Raw genomic sequence first — 15,489 nt, forward strand, 5'->3', positions numbered from 1 at the left:
AAACAGTTTAGAATAAAAAATTAAAATACAGAAATAATCAAGTGAAATGAGAAGTACATGAAGTACAGATACTCAAAAAGTGTACTACTCAAGTAAATGTACTTTGTTACTGTTCAACTCTGGATATTAAAGGCAGCAAAGGAGACATCTCACATTTAAAACCACCTCTGATTTGAATCAGATTTTGTTTTGTTGTTTTTTGCTGTCTAGACTTTGAAAATATCCATTTGGATAAAATTTGTATATGCAAAAAATCGGATTTTAGTCGGCTGTCATAACCCTTTTTTTAAATGTATATATTGTTAAAAAATATATAGGCCTGTATGGGTGATGATTTCCATTAGACTATGTTTTTGATTACTTTAATAGATAATTTCATATTTATATTATAGTTGAGCTCTAAAGAAACCATGACAAAAACCACTAGGTGGCTGTAGGTTGATACAGAACAGATACATTCTCTCTCTCTCTCTCTCTCTCTCTCTCTCTCTCTCTCTCTCTCTCTCTCTCTCTCTCTCTCTCTCTCTCTCTCTCTCTCTCGTTAATAATTCTGTAGCTTTAGATGCAGATGTTTGGAAAATGTAGCTGATATTTTATACAAATCAAATGAAACAGTTAACCTGGCTTGAATAATGTCTTATTAATGATTAATACATGTTATTGTGGGATTATGTGCTGCTTATTACAAATATGACCTTTGAGGTGCTAAAAGAGTAATATCAGGAGGAGGTATAGTTCCATAAATTAGTAACATTGCAACATATGGTTACTGTTAATTGGTGAGCAAAAAAAAAATATTTTCCAAAGTTCACTAATATTGTTGTTTAGCAGCTTTTTCAACTTTGGACAGTTTGGATTTCCTCTTTGTCCTTTAGAGAGTGCAGCTGGTTAGAGCTCAGATAATTGCCTATTGTTAAGTGATGATGATCCAGCTGTAAGCAGTGCTGTGTGTGATATTATTCTGCAGAACAGAAGGGACACATTAAATTAGGGATCCATAAAAGCAGTGCAGGAATAGAGGGCTGGGAACAGATGTCTGCCTTTTTCCTGAGATAAAAAAAAGCGTTGCTGTTCCATTGTGTTGATACTGATGAATGCCACACAGGTGGGTTTATTGTGAGAGCTCTGCACAGAGAAGAGGAGCCAATAGTTGACTTTCAACAGCTGGAGAATATTTTTGGACATTTTAGCAGTAGAGGATTTGAAGTGACGCTCAAGTGCTCTCACTGTGTGTTTTGTGTGAAAGTGTTCGCATGTTTTCATTGACATTAATGACCTCAATGATATAATGGGAGCAGGCAGATAGTTTTGTGAAATTCTATTTTTTAAGGTTTACAAGTGCTTTTATTAGATTATTATATGGGTTCTTTTAAAATGTCTAGTTTAAAGTTCTTGTAGATTTGCAGATGCTTACTTGTCTCCATACTTCCACAACACAGGAAGTTCCTAAGGTTTGTTTTCGGGGGCAAAGCCTACCAGTAGTGGGTTCTTCCATTCGGTCTAGCTCTATCACCCGGCACGTTCACGAAATGCGTGGATGCAGCTCTAGCTCCACTCAGACTGCAGGGCATACATATTCTGAACTACAAAGACGATTTGCTTATCCTAGCAGAGTTGGACCAATTGGCGGTTCGGCATGGAGATGTGATTTTTGCACACATGAAAAAATTGGGGTTTAGATTGAATGCCAAAAAAGGTTTACTTTCTCCAACACAGAGAACCACCTTTCTTGGTGTCGTGTGGGATTCAGTGACAATGAGGGCCGTGCTCTCGCCTGCTCGTGTCGCTTCGATCCTTAGAGTTGTAAAAAGAAAAAGCAGTCACTCACTGTAAAACAGTTTCAAAGGCTGTTGGGTCTGATGGCAGCCGCGTAAAACATTATACCATTCGGCCTGCTCTACAGAAGGCCCCTACAGTGGTGGCTCAAGACCAAGGGGTTTTGAAGGGAACCCACTCCATAGAGCTCTTTGCCATCGAGTTTCTGGGGTTGGTAATAGAAGGCCACTCAGCTCAGGGTCTTTGGAGGAGTCATCATCTTTTGTGGCATATAAACTGCCTGGAGATGATGGCAGTCTTCAATGCGTTGAAACATTTCCTTCCAGACCTGAGGAGCCATCATGTGCTTGTTCGCAGACAACACGTCGGTGGTCTCCTATATAAATCATCAAGGGGGTCTACGTTCATGTCCACTATGCAAACTGGTGCAGATTCTCTTGTGGTCCCTAGGGAAGTTACTCTCTCTGAGAGCAGTCTATATTCCGGGACATCAGAACATAGGAGCAGACATCCTGTCGAGGGAATGCACATTTGTGGAGTTTATGGCCAGGCACAGGTGGATCTGTTCGCGTTCTCAGGATACAACGCACTGTATCCTTTTGGTTTTCCCTCACGCATCCAGCTGGATGTGGTTCTGGCCTACGAGGGTGCCCGACTCATAGACTCTGGTCTCTCAACTGAGGTTGTAGAGACCATACTAAACTCCAGAGCTCTGTCCGCGAGGAAGCTATACTCCCTGAAATGGAGAGTTTTTACCTCTTGTTGTTATCTACGAAAATGGGATCCAGTTAATTGCACTGTTGGTTCAATACTTGAGTTCCTGCAAGATCGTTTTGCTTCAGGGTTATCTCCTTCCACACTGAAGGTCTATGTTGCGGCTATTTCTGCTCACCATGCTCCCTTGGTGGGTTTATCTATGGGAAGAGATCCTCTCATTATACGTTTCGTCACAGGGTAAGCCTGGAGACATGGACTGGACTGAACACCATATGCACACGCACATTGCGCACATACACATGTTAACACAGCCTGTTTGTCGGCATAGAAAATTATGTACATGGACTTGTGTAGCATTTGATGGTATTGCGTGTTTTAAGCCTGGTGTGTTGTGGTGTATTATGTCGTGTATGTTGGTATTACCTGGTTTGCGTGAGTTGTGTGGGGAATCGGTGGCTGTAACGTCAGCGCATGTGATAGCGTAATAGGATTGTTGTCTTATGTACAGAATTAAATCACCCCACCACTATTAGTTGGTTTATATGGTTTATTAAGTAAAGTGTTCAAAATGATACAAATATACTTACCACATTTGATGAGTCCTTTGCCAAACCTGTTCAGTTAAAAATCCGGTTTATTCATACATGATGTTTGTGCCATCTTGGTAGCGCGTCCGTGTGTGTGACGTCACCGGGGGTTCCATCCATCATAGCTGTATAAAATAAATGTTTTATGAGTTATTTGTTTGTTTTATTATTTATGCTGTGATGTGTATCTGCAGATATGAGTTGTTGTATTTATTATTGTTATTATTATTTATATATATGATTTATTTGAAACGAATTTACCTTTTCAAGTGTTACGTTCTGGGGGGAGGGAGGAGTCAGGCCTATAAAATGGCTCCAGAAATTTAGTAATGGAGAGAAATTCTGGTTGTGTTGAGTAATTGCATGTACAGGTCAGATTCTGTCTTGTGGATGTAGTTTATTTGACCATGTGTTTGGTGCTGTTTATGTTTTGTTGATTTTAAGTTTTTGTTTTGTTTTTGTGCTTTCCCACAATTATTGGGTGACTGTCATCGTGTGGCAAATAAAAAGCATTCTTGAACCAGACCAACGGCTTCCTCTGTCACTTGGGCTTCCACCCGCTACTACTACCATAACACGTTTCCTTCATGGCACCCTGAGGCTGAGGCCTGCAGTTCGTTCCAGAATTCCAGCTTAGGTCTATCAGTCCCCCCATTTGAGCCTCAAAAGTCTATTTCACGGAAAAATTCTGACCCTCAAATTTGTGTTCCTTCTAGCCATTTCCACACTAAAAAGAGTAGGAGATCTCCAGGCCCTGTCGGTATCTCCTTCATGCCTTGAGTTTGCACCCGGGATGGTCAAAGCATTCCTCTATCCTAAACCCAGTTACGTACCTAAGGTTCCAACCAATGTACCACGGCCTATCGTACTGCAGGCATTCTGTCCTCCTCCCTTCAAGGATTTAGACCAGGAAAAACTGAACCTCATCTGTCCAGTCAGAGCACTGGATACTTATGTCCAGGCTATCTCTCTTTATGTACTTATAGTCGAGGCTTTCTCTCTTGCATACGAGGTTCTGGGCCAGTCTTCACCTTTGGCCACTAGAGCCCATTTTACTAGGGATATGGTGGCCTCCAAGGCCCTAATTTCTGGGTTGTCCATTCAAGAACTTTGTGATGCAGCTGGCTGGTCTTCGCCGCTTACGTTTGTCAGATATTATGACCTAGACATGTATACCCTGGTGTCCAGAGTTCTCATGTCGTGACAGTTTAACACGACAGGTCTTTGGCTGTAAGGCGTTTGGGCATTCTCGTTCCCAAAGCGCGTCATTGACGCATCGCAAGTTCCCTCGAAAGGGAACGTCTCAGGTTGCGACTTTAACCCTTGTTCCCTGAGTAGGGAATGAGACGATGCGTCACTTTGCCATACTTCTTACATCCCTGTGATCGACTTGCTTCGGCCTTTTTCGAAGCTAGCGTGGTTTAAACCGGATGTGCTTTTAACCTTTCCTGGTCATGACGTCACCTGCTCGTGACGCTCATTCTCGCTATTGGATTAGTTGACACATGTGCTTCAGACGCAATCACGCAGGGGCGTTCCCAAAGCGCCATTGACGCATCGTCTCATTCCCTACTCAAGGAACTAGGGCTAAAGTCGTAACCTGAGACTTTTTTTTTTATACCATTTTCAATAAAAAAGAAAAAAAGAGAAAAATGTAATGACTAAAAATGGCGTGTGGTGTAACCGAAGTAAAAAGTTTAACATATTTCCTTATATAAATACACATGAATGTACATATTTTAATAACTTTTTTTACGTTTTAAAATACATTTGTATTTAAAATATAAATGTATTTTTAATGCATTTCAAAATAAATGAAGAATAGGACCACAGAATTGACCCATATTGGTAAATGGTTAAAAAAAATGTTTTTTTTTGCTCCTAATATACAAAACTGAACTTTGTTGTCAGTTTATCTTGACTAGCAGTAACTTCTGTTATCTTAAAAGCCCCAAATTTCAACCAATTTATCCAATAAAATAGTCTGTTTGTCTTTGATAAACCCATTAATCCTTCTTTGGATGGATGTGCTCTTTGTTTCCAATTCTTAAAAGATAAAAAAAAATCCACTAGCATCTTCTTTTACTAAAAGCTGCCTGTGTGAGTCCCATAGGACTTTTTTTTGTATCACCCCCCAGACTTTCAAATGCCTTGGCTTGATTTTATCCTGATAAGTACAAAAGCTGCTTTTGTGAAGAAAGCAGTGCGATAAACAGCGAGCAAGAGAGAGAGAGAGAGAGAGAGAGAGAGAGAGAGAGAGAGAGAGAGAGAGAGAGAGAGAGAGAGAGAGAGATTTGTCTTCCACCACAAGGCCACTGAAACTTAATCCTAGATTTTTGTTGTTTTTTCCTGAAATGCTTTGGATTATGGAGAAATCGGAACGCAAGAACAGCCGCTGCATGCCACTAGCCGGAGAACAAGAGAAGGATTAGGTAAACACATAGAATGAGAGGATAAGGAAAAGAAAGAAGGATGCAGTGATGGAAGAATGAGACAATAGAAGGATGGATGGATGAAAGGGGCAATAACAGGAGCTTAGTCTCTAAATGAAAATCATTTCGGAGTGGAAAGCCTGTGAGATGCAGAGATCATGACTAAGAAAATGTGTTGTTCCAACTGTAGAATCCTAAACCTGCATTTGAGCTAAACAGTCATCTTCATCAGGCTGTTTAACAGTCTCAGATCAATCATTTCAATTTATTACATAACTGAGCCATGTCACATGACCTTTCACATTCCAAGCCTTCTGTAAATTGGATGTTCACTCAGATTGTAACGCCGCAGAGGAAACCTCTCTTCTCCTCTAATAAGCTTCTGTGCATTTGTTCTGTACAGAGAACTTCTTTCCCAAACCGCCACGGCCTCATTGTCTGCTTTTCTCTCTCTCTCCCTTTCCCTCTCTTACTTCCTGTCTGATTAATACTTCTAAAAAGGCAGAAACATTTGGAAAATGTCTTGAATTTTCAACTGTCTGTCTTCTTCGGTAACATGTGTCTGTTTTCTGATTATCATTCCCTTTGGTTCTCTTCATACCACCACAGTAATGACCCACAGCTCATCTCTGCCACAGCACACCTACTTACACATTCAGAGTATAACTGTGAGTGTGTGTGTGTGTGTGTGTGTGTGTGTGTGTGTGTGTGTGTGTGTGTGTGTGTGTGTGTGTGTGTGTGTGTGTGTGTGTGTGTGTGTGTGTGTGTGTGTGTGTGTGTGTGTGTGTGTGTGTGTGTGTGTGTGTTGTGTGCGTGTGTGTGTGAGAGAGAAAGCAAAAGAGAGAGACTGGGTGAATATAAAGAGGTCTGTGTTTGACAGTGTTGAGATAGTTGACTGAAAGAGAGGTATTGAGGGTAATGGTAAAGCAGTCCTGGGCAACAGTGTAACTGTGTAACAGAGAAGAGAAGAGTGAGTTTGTGTGTGCATGTGTGTGATGTTTTAAATAGATTTGGACTTTTATAAATAAGCCAGTAAACAATATTATAATAATATACACTTATATACCATTCAAAAGTTTGGGGTCAGTAAGATTTTTTTATACGTCTATGAATTAGTCTCTTCTGCTCACCAAGCCTGCATTTATTTGGTCAAACAAAAAAAAAAAAGTAATATTTTGAAATATAATTACAATTTAAAAGAACTGTTTTTTATCATAATATATTTTAAAATAATATATTTTAGTCCTAGTGATGGTAAAGCTGAATTTTCAGCATCATTACTCCAGTCTGCAGTGTCACATGATCCTTCAGAAATCTTTATATGCTGATTTGGTGCTCAAGAAACATTTCTTAGTATTATCAGTGTTGAAAACAATTGTGCTGCAATATATTTTCGAAAGTGTTATATATATATATTTTTTAGAATTCCTTGATAAATAGAAAGTACAAAAGAGCAGCATTTATTTTAAATAGAAATCTTTTTTTTCACATGTAAAATTTTTATTTTCAAAGTAAACATCTTAATAGCCCCAAACTTTGTAGCAGTAGTGTATACATACAATAATAATTTGTTGCTAGAATACTATATTTACAGAACGTTATTTTTTTATAATAATAAAATATGACACTAACATATGTATTTGATTTTTACCTTTAATATTTAATAATATTCCATAAAACAATTTATCTATAAATACAATGTGTACAATAAATACAAAAAATGTGTATATATTTATTTTTTGAAAAAGTTAAATAAACTTTATGATATTATATTAAATTTGAGACTATGGAATATTTGTGACCTGCTAATGAGCCACTTTAAACCCAGAAACACATTTTCAGTCATCCTTTAAGGGAAAATTTCTCATCCATTTCTCGGCAACAAGTTGGATTAGAAATAAAGTAATGCAAAACCTGAGACTTTCCTTTTTATTGGTGAATGAAACTCAATGTGTGTTTCTGGGTCGAAGTGATTTAAAATAATGGAGCAGATCATATTTGTATATTTCAAAAATAACCACAAAAATATGCTTAAAACTTTGAAAACTTTATGACCAGGTATGACAAAAACATTAAGCATTACCTTTGTACAGTTTTATAACACTAACCTACAATATTGAAGGGGAAAAAAAGGTTTTACCTGCCCTTCATAGTAACCTTTTCCTGACCATGCCAACACTTCCTCCTGGAGAGTTTCAGCACCACAGTAGAGAGGACAGCTCCAGCTACTGACTCAGGAATGCATAAATTGACATAATCCTGATGCCAGAATAATTGGACATAAGCCTGGTTTGCTGATGAATGTCTATCCTCCACAAATGCCCTTTTGTCAGGCAGATGTTGGCATGGTTAATGTGTGTGTGAGCGAGTGGACCGGCTTTTGAGGAGTCCCAGAGGACATCACCTTTAGCTCACTGTGACTCATACGCAGCCATGTTCAGCCCAGAGTAGAATATCACTACACACTCCGCTGTGTTTCATACAGCAAACCGCCGTACACAACGCAGACACAAACAGACACGCAGATGCAGCTTTCATATGCTAATGCTGGTATTTTAGCAGTGCCAGTCTCCCCCTCTCGCTCTGTCTGTCTCTCTCTGTATGTGTGTGTAAGAATGCCATTATGTCAGTTTTTGGAGGCGGTTAGTTGAATATCAAACAACGTGAGTCATATAAATGGAGAGAAAGATCCTTTTTCTGTTTGTTAGAGCAGAAAGGAACCATCATACACACACAATGATAGACTTTCAGACCTCATATGTCTTTTAAATTGTCACACCTTGTTGCATCATAACATATAAATGTGCGAAAGGGACAATATGAGATAGGATATCAGCATGAATAAATCTGCTGAAAGCATCATGATACAGAAACAACGAAATTTATAAATATCCTTACTTTTCTTTTTGAGTTATGCTGCTCTGTAAATGTTCTCGTGGATTGGCGTCTATAAAGCTGTGTGTGTTCATCACTGGGCTTTACACGGCTGTTTTATAATGGTGTGGTTTATCTTGACATGCACATGGTGACTGTCGGCAGGAGCTGGTGAACGTTGCTGAGAGACATGTGAAAGTCCGTGAACTCATAAGTTAAAAGTATGCTACCTGTAACTGATTCAATGCAGTAATGATCAGTTATCAGACAGAAACACACATACGACTTCTCGTTCTTTTCTTAAATGCACACACAGGCTTTTAATCTCAGACCTGATCCTATCTGTGACATTAATGAAACAGTTTCAGTATCAGACTGTGTGTGTGTGTGGCCTGTGTGTGTGTGTGTGTGTGTGAGTGTGTCTAGGGATATGCTGTTTATCTTGACAAGCAACTGGTGTAGTAGATCCGTCTGAGCATCACATCACATCATTCCTTTATAAAAAACCCATCTGCACTTGCCACAGATAAATCTGTTTGGAGAGAACAGAACTGCTTTCAGTGTGTGTGTGTGTGTGTGTGTGTGTGTGTGTGGGTTCGCCCTCACTGTGGGTACCAAATACTGTATCTGCACAAGTAGAGTTAAGCCTGAAATAACACGCCATAGTCCTCAAAGGAAAACTACTTAATAAGGGCATTAAATAACATCTTAATGAAAATGTACTGGAGCAATAAAGTAGTTTTACATTTAGTAAATAAATAGACCTGATCGTTAAACATCAGATGTGGAAAGGATGCAGAATACTCTGCATGATGGTTGTTGTGTTCTTCTCCATCCCTGAGATTGATGTCATTAGCTATTTGTTATTTCTGAACACATTTTAATAAAAAATTAATAAAAAACAATTGTTTTAAAAGAAAAATTGGCATAATTGCTTTAAAGTTATTTTACATGTTGCTCACAATTGTGTATACCTGCACATAAACCTTATTTCACAATATTTTTTCTTTAAAAAAAAAACTGACCCTGACTTTTAAACAGTTGTGGATCATTTACCCTCCCTCATGTTGTTCCAAACCTGCAGAACACAAAATTACTGATTTTTTTAGAATGTTTGCACTGTTTTACACTGTCTAAAGACAACACTGGACCTAATCATTGTATTGAGACAAAAATAAATAACCACTTAATTTTATGTTTCATATAGGTTTGGAACATGAGGGCGATTTCTGTTGCCACACACACACACACACACACACACACACACACACACACACACACACACACACACACACACACACACACACACACACACACACACACACACACACACACACACACACACACACACACACACACACACACACACAAACTAAATATTCAGGCATGAACACAGCACCCATAAGTCAAGTTTTATTTCTATGGCACTTTTCACAAATCACATTGTTTGTAAGCAGCTTTACAGAAAATAGTGCCTTTATCTTCAGTGAGCAAACCAAAAGTGGCTGTAGTATGTAAAATAAATCACATGTAAAAACCACATGGTATGTAAATATTATTATTTACATACCAAATTGTCAGTTTCTTCTACTCTCTCTGTGTGTGCGAGAGGAGGAGGGTAAGACAGATGGCAGAACGGGTGTGCTGAGGTTTGTTAAATTGTTCATTTCAACACTGAATTATTCTGGGCTGAAGTTGCTAACACTAACAAAGGTAAATTGCTAAACAATCGCTAACAATCTGTCCTGAAGCTAGAAATAACGAGGTATTAAAAGAATGTCTAGAATAAATAGATAAATAAATAAATAAATAAATAAATAAATAAATAAATAAATAAATAAATAAATAAATAAAGTCTTGTTGAGCGAGCACAGAAACTTTTCCCTTATTGTGTCTTTTGATATGATTGGAGACATTGTTGGTCATTAAAATCAGACAGCAGGATATTGGAATCTAGAAAACCTTCCAGTGTGAACAGTTCACTGTTGAACTAAAAGGTAATATTTACAAGCTCAAGAGACTTTTCTCCTTGTTTAGCTTAAGGGTTGATGCTGCTTGACTGAAGTGATGTTAAAGTGGTACAATTTATTATCAGGACAATCAAAGCTTACAGTTTTTCATTAAAAAGCTATATGGAGCTCTTTTTTGATTGGACACCATTTGCTATTTATGCATTATGTTCTTATTTATGTAAATGTGTCTGACAGAACAGCCTGGTCATTACTAATGAACAATCCACTTTATGAAGTGCATTATAAATACAGGCTTTTTAAAGCAATAAAATAAAATAAAATAAAATGTCACAGGGTGTTATTTTTTAATTAGTTTTAGCCAATCTTCAGCGCTCAGATATGAGACTTAAAATACGGATTTATGTTATCAATTTTATTTACATGATAAATTATCCGATTTCCACCAAGAGAAAAGTGTGTTTGTTTGGACATACTGAATGTACAGTATGAAATATTATTTTCTATTTTAATATATTTTATACTGTAATTCCTGTGATGGAAAAGCTGAATTTTCAGCAGCCATTACTCCAGGAATATTTCTTATCAATGTTAAAAAAAGCTACATCAAAGCTTAAATATTTTTGTGATGAATTGTGATAACTTTTTTCCAGATTTTTGGTAAATGGAAATTATTTTTAAAATTATAAATGTCTTTATTTGTCATGTTTGATCAATATAATGCATCTTTGGTAATCATTTCCATAAAATCTATTGAAGCAAAATTTTGAAATCATAGCATTTTATTTCTTGATTGTGATTTACAAGTGAAAAATTCGATTTTCTGTTTTCACTCTCCTGACAGTTTGTGTGCACACCGCACTAATTAAATGTATCTGCTTTCACTGTCAAGATCTGAAACCAGCCACACATACTGTAGCCTACACATCCTCTGATCTGTCGATTGCACAAACATCACATCTGGGCATACTGAAGCCAAACATTGCAACAGTTTCGGTTGATCTGACACTTACACCCGCAGACGTACAGCTGTTTAGCAGAATAAGAGGTGAATCTGCTTCGTTTAGGTGTAAGTATACAACAATTGGTGGCACTGAGGAACATTTTTACAATAGCAACATTTGAATGATTCATTGTGTGAAGAACTTTTCTCTCTGCTCTTCTTCTCAACCCAGGCTCATCGGAAATACGTTACTCTGCCTACATTTTTGCAAAACCTGAAATACACGGTACGTTTCCCTGCACTTTTCGAGTGAAAAGTCCACTAGAGGCGCTAAGTGGTATAATTTTTTCTCCGTTCCAGATGGTTAAATAAAGGTCATAAAAACAATAATATGAGTAATTCACAGACTTCTCAGTAGCCCTATACACTCATTTTAATATAAATTAGGAATTTTTTCCACGCTTTTGAGGTGCCACACAGCCTAGTCGCATGGCAGTTTGTGATATGGTCACGTCATTTAATCTACTGGTTCGTGAGTAAACGTATTTAATCTAACGTTTATTTCGTTATTTTCGTGATACCAGCATTTTTATTTATTTATTTATTTATTTTATTTATTTGTTTACTAATGTAATGCACGATTCTTTCTGCCAGTCGGGCAGCTGTTTAATCGACATTTATTCACGATATCTTATCATGTTTAGGCTTATATATGTATTTATTTTAATGTTATTATTTCGGTCTTATTGCCAGGGAAGCTGGACTGCTTTGCTGTTTATTGATTTAAAAAAAAAAAAGTATAAACGACTACACGAATTTTATCAGTAGGAAATCACGTTGAAGAAGTCTCCTTCCGAACACATCGCGATATTTGGCATCAGTTCATGTGTGCCAAATGTTGGTAAGTAGCAAAATACACTGTCCTAATAATGTTTGATATAATGTCTTTTCTGATGGTCGAAATGAATCAGATTATCTCATGTTCAGTCACTGCATTATCTGTCATCTCCACGGAGGCTTTGCGTTTCATTGCTTTCTAATTCAAAACAAGGTGATTAAACACTCTGTCACGTGTCGTGCTACAGGCCTAGACCTTCTATCAGTTAATAATATTCAAATTAGGTTTAAAGTAAGTTAGTACAATTAGTTCCAAAGTGGTATTTGTAGTAGAATCACAGTAAAAACAACACTTACCTTGCTTTTACCACAGTAACCTTAGTTTTACTGTGATAGGTGTGGTACAAGGACAGTAACCACAGAACTTACCATGCTTTTACCACATTATTTCTGGTTTTAATGTGATATTTGTTGTAAATGCATATTAACCACAACCTTTACCATGCTTTCACCACGTTATTTGTAGTTTTAATGTGATATTTGTTCTAAATGCATATTAACCACAACACTTACCATGCTTTTACCACATTATTTGTAGTTTTAATGTGATATTTGTTGTAAATGCACAGTAACCACAACACTTACCATGCTTGTACCACAGTAACCTTAGTTTTACTGTGATAGGTGTGGTAAAAGGACAGTAACAAAACTGTCCTTGCTTTTACCTCAGTATTGGTAGTTTTAAAGTGATATTTGTTGTAAATGCATATTAATCACAACACTTATCATGCTTTTAATGGCAAATAATGTAACAAGAAATATTTGTAAGTTAAATCAGTAATTTTTCCATTAAATAATCCGATATATTTTACATAAAGATATTTTCTTTTCTCTTTTTTTCAGCTGAAAAGACCAAAAGGGCCTTTCGGACTCAGTCAGCTCATTATTGTTTGAGGAGAAGTAAACGGGAGACGAAAAGCTACAAAGGCAAATATTCGCGATGGTGTATGTGTTGGTTTTAACCCTAAATCAAACATTTTATCAAGCTTTTGTTGTTTCTTAAACCTTTTCTTACAAAACCCAAAGCCCAATCAGTACAAACATAGTCTCAAAGTCTTAATAATTCACAAGATTTAACAAGTTGTCAAATTCGTACAATACTTGTACATAATCATGCAGCTTTTACTCCTAGTGCTGTCAATGGCTAGTGCCTCAATTCCTGTACATATATATCTCCATATTTGTAAATAAGTTGCACGCCTTCTTGGAAAGTAGTCGGATGTCCCATACACTGTCAGAAAAGTTTATATTAATTGCATTGTATTCATTAAAATTATTACAATTTGGATCCTGTCTGTTGATGTTCCAATGATACATGATGTCTCTCCACACCTCATGACCTTCCTCTGTTTGCAAGAGTGGAAAAGCTAATTTGACTTGTCACATGACATCAAATACTTGATTATTTTGTCGTAATCAGATCAGTTACACTGCTGATAACTGTCCCGTTTGCATGTAAATCGTGTTATTTTTAAACAAGTTTATATGATTATTGCTTGCTATTAAAGACATGCTTGTTTTCATAGAAATGACCACATATCAGTGAACTTATTACATAAATGCATTTAACATTTAATTATGCAATACTCCTTACAGAAAAATATCCCACAGTTATGGATAAACTCACAACATCATCAAGTCCTGTGCTGGGCACATTGGGCAACAAGTGTTCTCCAACTTATTCAATCCATGGACCAGTTCTCCTCATCTTCCCATGGGACACTGACATTCTTCAGTTGTCCGTGAAACATCTGTATCCATGTCTTCCTTGGTCTTCCCTGTCTCCTGCATCCTCCTAGTGGTGTCCACTTCATAACTGTTTTTCTGTTGTGTAGTTTGGGCATGCGTAGGATGTGTCCAGCGAGGTGCTCCCTTTGCTCTGTCACAGTTTCTGAAAGTCTGCATGTGGAGTCCCACTCTTATGATCTCTGATATATGCAGAACCATTATTTAAAATAGTCATTTATCTTTTTCCATATTGTTAAAGAATTTTGTTTTTCATCTTCATAAACTGTACTTGAGGTCTGCCTAATGCCTTTATCAAATAAGCTTCAGTGCTCTTCAGGAGTTTTGGTAAAGGACATATTCATTGACATCCATTAGTTCTAGTCATGCAGCGACTTCATGGTGCAATAGTCAAATGTATATTTCTGCAAGTGTATATAGCCGGTGTTTGTCCGAACAATTGAAGATAGTGAGAGTGTTCAGGACAACCTTTTGAAACAAGCAATATTTATGGAGTTCTGTTTGGTGCTGAAAGAGTATTACAAAAGATGACACACTTGACAACTGGACATTATTCTGTGAGTTTGTTACCTTTACATTTAGATGGACTTAATGTCTTACATTTAGCTTCATTAAACCTTTAATTACAGTGGTCACTATTTATCCACCATAACTACATCTATGTTATCATTGTATGACTACCTGGTTAATGTAATTGTAATACAGGCCTACCTGTGAATGTATTTTATAGAAGCCTTTTCTTGCTGACATTTATAATAATTAACTATTTTAGATTTCCTTTCATTTAGTTACAATAAAAGTGACCAATAATCACAAGGATATAGAATTAAAGTTGGGAATGTAAAATGTTGTGCTTAAGTTTTCACCTATTTGTTCTTTAAAGGGAAGAAACAAATATATTTTCACATAAAGTTGAATTTCAACTCGTGGTTTGTAAAAATATAACTTCATCAGTGATTTTTTTAAAGTAACTGTATGTGTCACTATAATAGATTGCCCCTGTATCTGGATTTTATGTTTTGTTTACAATTAACTGATTTTTATTCTGTTGTGCAGTAGTTTTGGCACTACATTTGTCTTTAAACAGTTTGACATTAAATATTGGAATTTGCTTTAAAAATTGTGTGCATTCATTATGCTTCTGTTACATTTTGTTATATAATATACTTGATATACTATACATACACTGCAAATGTTAGAAGCACTTTAGTACATGCAATTATCTTTAATTAAAAAAAAAAACTGCAAACTACCCTGCCATTGCTTTCTCTTTCAAATGTATGAATCAGTCTAATCAAATAAGCAAATTTGTGTCATGATCATATGAATCCAACGTTTTTGGATGGTAACCACACAAAGGAGTCTTTTTGTTTTTAAATGTGAGTTTTATAATTTAATTAGAATCAATACATATTTAACAGCCCAAATATTTAAGGAATCTATCCCTGCAGCCGGAACCAGAAGAGATCTGTCATGATTTACCATAATTGGGCAAGTAAGTGAGACGCATTTGTTCAGCTGGGTTGTTATTGGCTGTGACTTTATCG

The sequence above is a fragment of the Siphateles boraxobius genome, unplaced genomic scaffold, assembly GCF_051911475.1.
Source record: "Siphateles boraxobius isolate OS27281-9 unplaced genomic scaffold, OSU_SipBor_1 9, whole genome shotgun sequence".
NCBI lineage: Eukaryota > Metazoa > Chordata > Actinopteri > Cypriniformes > Leuciscidae > Siphateles > Siphateles boraxobius.